Source organism: Rattus norvegicus, chromosome 16 (assembly GCF_021556685.1).
Source record: "Rattus norvegicus strain SHRSP/BbbUtx chromosome 16, alternate assembly SHRSP_T2T, whole genome shotgun sequence".
Classification (NCBI taxonomy): Eukaryota; Metazoa; Chordata; class Mammalia; order Rodentia; family Muridae; genus Rattus; species Rattus norvegicus.
The window spans coordinates 55,240,001-55,249,406 of NC_141549.1; the positions used below are offsets into that span (position 1 = coordinate 55,240,001).

Genomic DNA, 9,406 nt, shown 5'->3' on the forward strand with positions numbered 1-9,406 from the left:
ACTGTGGGGGATTATCTTGACTAGGTAAATGGGCTTGGGAAGAGACATCTTGTGTGGGCACCTCTCCCTGAGCTGGGATTCTGGACTGTATCAAGAGAAGAAAATCATCTGAGTATGAGTGTTCGTCACTCTAGCTTTTGGATGGAGGATTAAAAACGACCTCAAGCTCCCACATCTATGCCTTCCCCAACAGGATGGGCTGTAACCTCGAACTGTGAGCATGAGTAAATCCTTCCTCCCTAAGCTGCTTTTCTCATGGTATTGTGTCACAGAAACAGTAACGTGAATAAACATGTGTAAAACATGCAGAAAGTAAGTCAGCATTGGGTAGCTCTAGTCATGGCATGGTGGAAGCAGAGACAGAGGAATTTCCATGAATTAAAGGCCAGCCTTGGCAATAGTAATCCTGGGCTACAGAGAGAACTGTATCTGAATTTAAAAAAGAAAAGAAAAGAAAGAAAAAAGCAATAGTAAACTCAAGAGCAGAGATTGATAAAATATAAGAAATAGAAAATAAGAAAATTCAACAAAATCTAAAACGTGATTTTTTTAAATAAATAAAATGCTCACAAGTTTGGCAAAGCCTTTTAGGAAGGGTCAAGAGTAAATGGGGGTCAGAGCGCAAAGTGTTTGTCACTCAAACCTGAAAAACTGAGTGCAGATCCGCAGAACTGTTATAGAGGGCAGACACAGCAGTGCAGATGTCTGGACTCCCAGTCCCTGGGTAGGGAGAAGAGAGGGGAAGCCTGAAGACTCACTAGAAGCTCAAGGGCATCTTACCTGGCACACGGAAAAGCAGAGAGCCCATGTCAATGTGGAAGATGAGGACTGACACCAGCAATCAATGTCCTCTCATCATCACATGCACACACACAACACACATACACACACACACACTCCACATATACATATGCACACACAAACACGTACATACACACTCACTCCACACATACACACACAAACATACATATACACTCTCACTACACACTCACTCTAATACACATATACACACACAAACACACACATACACACATACCACATACACAAACACACACAAACACACACATATACAGAAACACACATACCCAAACACATGCACATATACCCATATACACACTCACCACACACACTCCACATATAAATATACAAATCCAAACACATACATACACACCCACTCTACACGTACACACAAACACACACATACCACATATACACAAACACACATATACACTCCACACACACACTCCAATACACATATACACACACATACAATATACACATACACACACATTCACTACACATACACACACGCACTCCACATACACACAAACACACACATACACATACATACACATACACACACACTCACTACACATACACACACATTCACTACACATACACACAAACACACACATACACAGACATACACACACACACTCACCACACACACACACACACACACGCACGCACGCACACACGCACGCACGCACGCACGCACGCACGCGCGCGCGCATACACACACTCCACATAGTGACACAAAATAAGTGAGGGGTCAGGGAGGAGGGAAAAGAACAGAAACAAAAACAGAGACAAAAAGACAGAGAGAGAGAGACAGTAACACATGGAGATTTTTGTAATGTTAACACTATGTGGATAACATATCCTTGATATCAAAGCCTAGGAGTTTGTTATGAAAAACAAAAGGGGATCTGGAGAGATGACTCAGTACTCAAGAGCACTCATTGTTCTTCCAGAAGACCTGAGTTCAACTGCCAAAGCCATGTCAAGCCTCATTTCCAGCTCATGAATTCCAGCTAGCCTCTGAGAGCATGTCCACACACATCATGTGCTTACACAGACACACATAAATATAAATTAAAATTATAGACATAAACAACAGTAAAAGGTGTGTCTTTCAAGAGCAAAGTTATTAACACAATAAAAGTATATTAACAAACAGAATCTTAGAATATATAAAAAGTTGAAGTTAAGGGGTAGAGATGTAAGTTATAGGGTGTGCACAATGCCTGAATTCAAAGCCAAAACCTGGGGAAGGGGGAGTAGTCAATTGTTATTTATTCCAGGAAAGTAAAGTGGTGCTCTGTAGACTCATTTCCAATACCTCAGTGCAAACATACTGGCTTACAACTATCTATAACTCTAGTCCCAGGGGATCTGATCTCCTTCTCTGGCCTCTGAGGGTACTTAACACATAGGAAGCACAAACATACACGCAGTCAACCCACTCACACACGAAATAATAAAAAACATTTTTTAAAAAGAAATCAAAGTTACATGGACATTTGAAAATATGCCCCATGAAGAAAAAAGAGTAGAAAATGTATACTATACTGTAATTTGAAAACCAGCTGATGATCTAAAAAATTCCTTAAGAATCTTTGAAATAGGGGCATTTTTCAGTCTGACATACTTGGTCTTCTGAAGGTGGACATCCAGCTGTCCTGGTATTATTTGTTGAATAGGCTGTGTGTATTTTATCCCTCATGTATTTGTCCATCTTTGTCAAGTAGAAGATGTCTGTGGTTATGGGCACTCATGTCTGTGTCTTCTGTTTTGTCTTCTGGCCTGTGTCTGTTTGGTGCTGGTGCCACGCTGTTTGTATTATTATAGCTCTGTAATACATTTTGAAATCTGGAATGGAGATATCTCCCATACTGGCCTTTTTGCTCAGGATTGTTTTTTCTGTCCTTGGTCTTTTGTGGTTTCAAATGCCTATTAGGATTCGTTTTCACATGTCTGTGAAGAATGTTATGTGGATTTTGTCAATCGGTTATATAATACCAAGTGGTCAGGCTTTGAAACATACACATAGATAAGAAACATTATATGGACTTAGCAAATTGTATTGTGTAGCTGTATAGCAACAATTTAAGAAAAAAATGTCATGAATTTGAAAGAGAAAGGGGATACATAGGAGGGTTTGGGGGGAAATGAAAGAGGGAAATTAGGTGACTTTATTATAATCTCAAGAATAAGAAAATATTACTAGAGTATCATGTACATTTTGGTTGGAATTGCATTGAATCTATACATTTTCTTTGGTAGGATGGTCATTTTCACAATATTAATTTCACCAGTCAATGAGGATGGGAGATATTTCCATTTTCTAGTGTCTGTCTCTGTGTTTTCCCTACAGAGATTTAAAGTTTATATTGTGTATTCTTTCATCTTCTTAATTGCATTTATTCCTAAATATTTACAATTTTAGATTCTATTCTGAATGGAAATATTTCCACAATCTTTCATTCTGGCACATGTTACTGGTATGTAGGAAGTCTATGGATTTTTGTAACTTGATTCTCTGAACTGACCCTGTTGAAGATGTTGTTCGATTCTAGAAGTTTACTCATGAGACTTTTGGAGATATAGATATAGATATAGATATATTATCATGCTATCTGAAAACAGAGATAATTTTACTTCCTTTTGCATCCTTTTAACTTCTTCAAGTAGTATATTTAATTGCAGTATGGATAGTGGAGAACCTTATCTTGTTCCTGATTTTAATAGAACTTTCTGGAATCTGAAAACCGTTTTTTCAAAGCTAGGAATTAGTAAAGACATTAGCAAATGGGAAAATATAGGATGACTGTGGATCAGAAAGATGAATGACAGAAAGATATTTGCCCTGAGTGACCTCCATTAAAAATGGTAGGATTGGTAACCTGGAAAAATCTATCTGAAATGTGAAATGGAAGTGGGGGGTATTAATTATAGGACATTAAATATCAAGCTAGAACACTTTTCAATAAACTCCTCTGAAGGTCACCTGGCTGCCCAAAGAAATCTCAACTTTTGTCATTAAAATTTAATTGGACACATATGCTGAAGCTGGTTTCTTTTCAGATTTCATAACAGAGAAGTTTAAATTTGTAGTGTATTCTTGATAACTTTATAGATGAATACAATGTATAGTGCATTTGTACATGCTCTGCTCCCCTCCCCCCAGTTCCTCCAAGACCTCCTCATACATTGCCTTCCACCTTTCATGTCTTCTGCAATTTTACCCCGGGTCCAGGTGGTGCTGCCCAGATGCTCATGAGAATGAGGTGTCATCTATCTACTGGAGCATGGACAACTGACCATGGGCCACATGAATTAAAAAAACCTAACTGTCACTCTTCCAGTGACCATCAGATGCTAAAATAGCTTCTCAGCAGGGGTGGGGCCTTATGGGCCATTAACAGCTTGATCTTGCGCAGGTCTTATGCAGGCGACCACAGCTACTGTGAGTTAATGAGAGAAGAGCCCTATCATGTCCAGAAAAAGTTATTTCCCAGCAGTCTTCCCAGCCTGTAGTTCATACAAGTGTACAATTTCATTGCTCCAAAAAACATTAGGTGCATGTTTATACAAGATACCAATCTCCTATATTGCTTTCTCTCATAACTATTGAAGTTCATGTTATTCATTTCACCTTTGTTTTTCTGTAGTAATTGAGGTCTTCTCATTAATAGCTTAGCTAAAACTTTCCTGTCTGCTTCTTATCTGTCTGAGAATTAGGGGCTAAGCAATGAGAACACCATAATATACTTTTATAGAGGCCTGCTGGCAAGTGTCCATCTCATTAGTGCTCATGATCAGAGATCAGGCATGGAGGGTCAAGATTAACCCAGCCTTTCGGGCTATGTCCTCGTTAGGGTTACTATCATTATGACAAAACCCAGCTACCAATGGCAAGTTGGAGGAAACTTGCTCCAACATTTTGTTTACATTCCCATATCTTACTCCATTATTGAAGGAAGTCAGGTCAGGGACTTCAAAAAACCAAAGACAAGGGTTCATTCAAAAGCCATCAAAGAATATTGCTTACTGGCTTGTTCCTGGTGGCTTGCTCAGCCAGCTTTCTTATAGAACCCAGGAACACTAGCCTAGGGATAGCACCACCCACAGTGGGCTGGGCCCACTATCTCAAAAATTCCCCACAGGCTTCCCTGCAGCCTGACCTTAGAGAGGCATTTTCTCAATTGACCCTTGCTTGTATCAAGTTGACATAAAACCAGCCAGTACAGGGTCCTTTATTTTCCTGACTATCCCTACTCAAGCTGTGACCAGAAGCTAGTGAATATCTGCTAAGGAAGGCAAAAATATCAATATTTAGCCTGACTATCAATGCCATGCCTTGATTCTTATTGAGATGTTGGTCATTTTTTTAACGTTAAAATACAAAACTATGTTTCTATAAGTTATGACTACAGGTCACCTGGAAGCTAGTTTATTCTTTCAGAAGGCTGTTTCTGGAAACAAGGTATCAAAGTAATAATAGCTTCTAAATTTTCACTGCATTCAGGGGTCATGGTTCTGTTTCTTTCTTCCATCCACTTCGCTAGATTGTTAGCCAGGCACATAAATTTTGATAAGTTTAATTTCACAGTCTGTAAAATGAGGTGATTAATCTGAACATGGGTTCTAAGGTTCCTTTTATGATTCTGACACCTGGACATGCAAAGGTTTATAAAAGATTGGCTGCCTTTTATCCGCTCAGTTTCAAGAAATAAAGGATTCCATCAAGTTCACTATACTAAATGGGAAATAATTTCTTCACACATCTGTGAAATACTACAATGAATCTGGCCTTGGAATAGAATATAGCTTGTTTTGTAGATGTGATGGAAGAAACAATGGTCAACTGAATTGAATTCCTTTCTATGGTGGTCATGTATACGTGAAGATATATATGTATCCTCTCTCTGTCTCTCTGTCTCTGTCTCTCTGTCTCTGTCTCTCTGTCTCTGTCTCTCTGTCTCTGTCTCTGTCTCTGTCTCTCTGCCTCTGTCTCTCTCTGTCTGTCTCTCTCTCTCTCTGTGTTTGAGTGTGTGTGTGAGTGTGTGTGAGTGAGTGTGTGAGTGTGTGTGTCTGTGTGTGTGAGTGAGTGTGAATGTGTGTGTATGTGTGTGTCTGTGTGTGTGAGTGAGTGTGTGAATGTGTGTGTATGTGTGTGTATGTGTGAGTGCGTGTGAGTGAGCATGAGTGTGTGTGAGTGAATGTGTGAGTGTGTGTGAGTGCGTGTGTGTGTCTGTGTGTGAGTGTGTCTGTGTATGAGTGTGCGTGTGAGTGTGTGTGTGAGTGTGTGAGTGTGTGTGAGTGTGTGTGTGAGTGTGTGTGTGAGAGAGAGTGTGTGAGTGTGTGTGAGTGTGTGTGAGTGGGTGTGTGTGTCTGTGTGTGAGTGTGTGTGTCTGTGTATGAGTGTGTGTGTGTGAGTGTGTGTGTGAGAGTGTGTGTGAGTGTGTGTGTGAGAGTGTGTGTGTATGATAAACCAAACCAGAAATTCAGGCTAACGGTCCATAGTCAGGCGCACAGCTAAAACAATGTGTGAAACACCCTCCATTCTAAATGAATTTTTAATAGCTAGCAAATAATGAAACACTTGAGCGTAACCAGAAGTTACATTCCTCTTTATATATGTGTCCATACAGACTAACACATGTTACTCCTATCAGAACAAAGCATGTGTCCTCCAAGATTTCATGGCAGTTCATCCTTGACAGTGACAGGGTACATGCAGAAGCAAAAAGAAGAGACAACGTACAACTAGATAACAGATGTCTTTTCCGAAATATAAATTTAGTATTTTTAAAAAAATTTCTTAAGGTTTTATTCAAATGTGTAGAGACTGTAAGAAAACAGCAGCAAGGACAGAACAGTAACCGAACTCAGGTTAACATTGTGTGCCGAAGTACTTTGAAGGAGCTGAACATTATTGAAGTAAACATGGACCGCATAGCTCAGTGCCACAGAGTTCATGAAGAAGTTCTACTGGTAACTCCCTATGATGTGAATCTGCTCCTTGTCCTGTGAATCTGCTTGTTGTCCTGATTCTTAGACCTGCACCGTAAGCGCTGAGGCTCACTGGCATTTGGCCCTTGGTGAACCAAACATCAACAGTTTTTAGGGGCTGTTGATCCTCATTACAGAAACAAAAGGCACCTCCAATTTAGTTTTATTCAAAACAGTTTCTTCACTTCGTGTTACTAAATTAGATAGATTTACAGGAAACACTGAAAGGTGAGGGTTCTATCAGGAACTGGAGCACCAGATTGACACCAGAAAGACATGCCCAGTGTCTGGTGTCTAAAGCAGTGTATTTGTGGACTTTCTGAACTGGGAAATAAGGGTACAGTTTCCTACAAATGGGCCGTTACTTTACCATTAGTAACATCAGGGCCCAGCATAGAAATAGTCCTTGACTCTTCCAAGCTGTAGAAACTGTCACATCACTCAACATCACCAATGTCACAAATTAAACAAAATTAAACAAAAATTAACAAACTGGGTGAAACATACAATATGAATGTACAAGTATTCGTAATAATACCTAAATAATTTCTCTTACATTAAACTCTGTAACAGTAAAATACATTATTTTTTATTCATTTATAATGTTTCTGTCCCAGAGATGAAAAATAAAATCTATGATTAAGGCTCACAATTTTTATATATTTTATATAATTCATTTTTGATCATTGTCCCAGAGTTAAAGTTACAATTTTTGCTTCACACTTTAAAATGTTTTTTAAATTTATATGGTTGGGCCCATTTCCTTCTGCTTCTAGACAGGTATAAGTTGATTCCATTAGCGTATACCCCAGTAGTTTGTGAACTTGATGACCAAAGGATTTCATAATAATCTTTAGTTTGTTATTAGACTTGTATATTACATAAAGTTTAATATTTTTCTTCCTGTTAGCTTTATACTTGAATATTTGGTTTACTGCTAACCTTTTGTCCTTTGGTAAGATAAGCACCCACTTATTAGCTTATTGTTATCATTATGTGTAGTAAACATTGATAACGAATAAAGCCGCTTTCGTCTGTGCTGTAAATTCTCAGGAACACACAGCTGTTGATTTCAAAATGCCCCTGACCTACAGCAGGGACTGCAGACTTAAGCAATTTCCCCTGTGCAGGATCCTTTACAATTGAAGCTGCTTTGTTCTTAAACATAAAAGTCAAAGAAAGAAAAAGTACACTAGAAGAAGAAAATCTGAGAATTATTTTTTTAGGGAAAAAGTCACTTGAAGATTATTACACAATGCATGGGTCGTAGTGGTGCTGGTGCACAACCCCTGAAGGATCCACAAGTTCAAAGCATTCATGGGCTGCATAGCTAAGTTTAGGTCTAATTTGGGCAGTTTAGTGAAACCCTACCAAAATAACAAAGGAAAGGGGGTGTGTGTGGAAACATAGCTACTCTGTGCTTGCCTAATATGTTTAATCCCCACTAACACACACACACACACACACACACACACACACACACACACACACACACAAGATTGTTATGCTCAGGAAACTCTTAATACATAATAATTGGGTGTTTTAAACTGAGTTAAAATATATCTAGTACATTCTAAATGAGTTTGGTTGTTCACAGTAAAATATTTGGTGACAGCCTTAGCGGTAGTCCACATAAAAACTATTACTTATTATGACATTCAGAATGAGTGTGCTTATTCAATAAGCAATTATGAATTTAATACATAAGATTGATTACCCTATCTGATATCATCCAAGAATACATAAAGTCTGAAGATATATTGGGTAAAAATGCCATTGCTTAAACATGGAATTTATTTACACACAATATACATGTTTAGTAACAAACACACATTTGAGAAAATGAACTAAGTTGTTTCTGAATGATAATTAAAACAGTGTAGTGTAGAGTTACCAGTTAGCTCAATTGTTTAGAATATGATGTTAATACAGAATTTGTGATATGTCCTGACTTTAGCATATTACTTTAAATATTATTTTTACCATTTAAATTTGATTTGTATAAGGAATAGAAGTTTTGGATGTAAAAGAATGTGGTAACATTTTGAAGATAAAATTTGTGCTTATAGGGGCTGACGAGATGACTAAGCAGTTAGGAGCTAAGAACATGCAATTCTTTGTGTGTGTGTGTTTGTGTGTGTGTGTGTGTTTGTGTGTTTGTGTTTGTGTGTATGTGTGTGTATGTGTGTGTTTGTGTGTATGTGTGTGTTTGTTTGTATGTGTGTGTTTGTGTGTGTGTTTGTGTGTATGTGTGTGATTTTTGTGTGTGTGTGTGTGTGTTTGTGTTTGTTTGCATGTGTCTATGTTTGTATCTGTGTGCATGGTCACAGCCCCCTACTTGAATGTAACAGTTTTGGTATAGGCCTCTATAATACAGAAAAACATTACCTGTGATTTGAAGCAAAGCACTGTATGTGACATACACCACAGTAGTCCCTAGTAGTCACCTGGAATAACATACAGCCAGCATTTATATAACCAGAGTCTGTCAAACACAGTTTGTTTTTGTTTATTTTTGCCCCCAAGACATAAAATCTTATTGGGGCAAACAAATCCTGAAATGAATTATTTTAGAGTATTGGTTTTGCACTTTCTGTCAAATGAGAGC

At 38.3% G+C, this 9,406-nt stretch overlaps 1 protein-coding gene; it reads left to right on the forward strand.

Annotated features, from left to right (window-relative positions):
* Erich1 (glutamate-rich 1) overlaps window positions 1-9,406 on the forward strand; it is a gene marked incomplete at its 5' end in the record, with an annotated part of 52,793,804 nt that overhangs the window by 24,369,441 nt on the left and 28,414,957 nt on the right.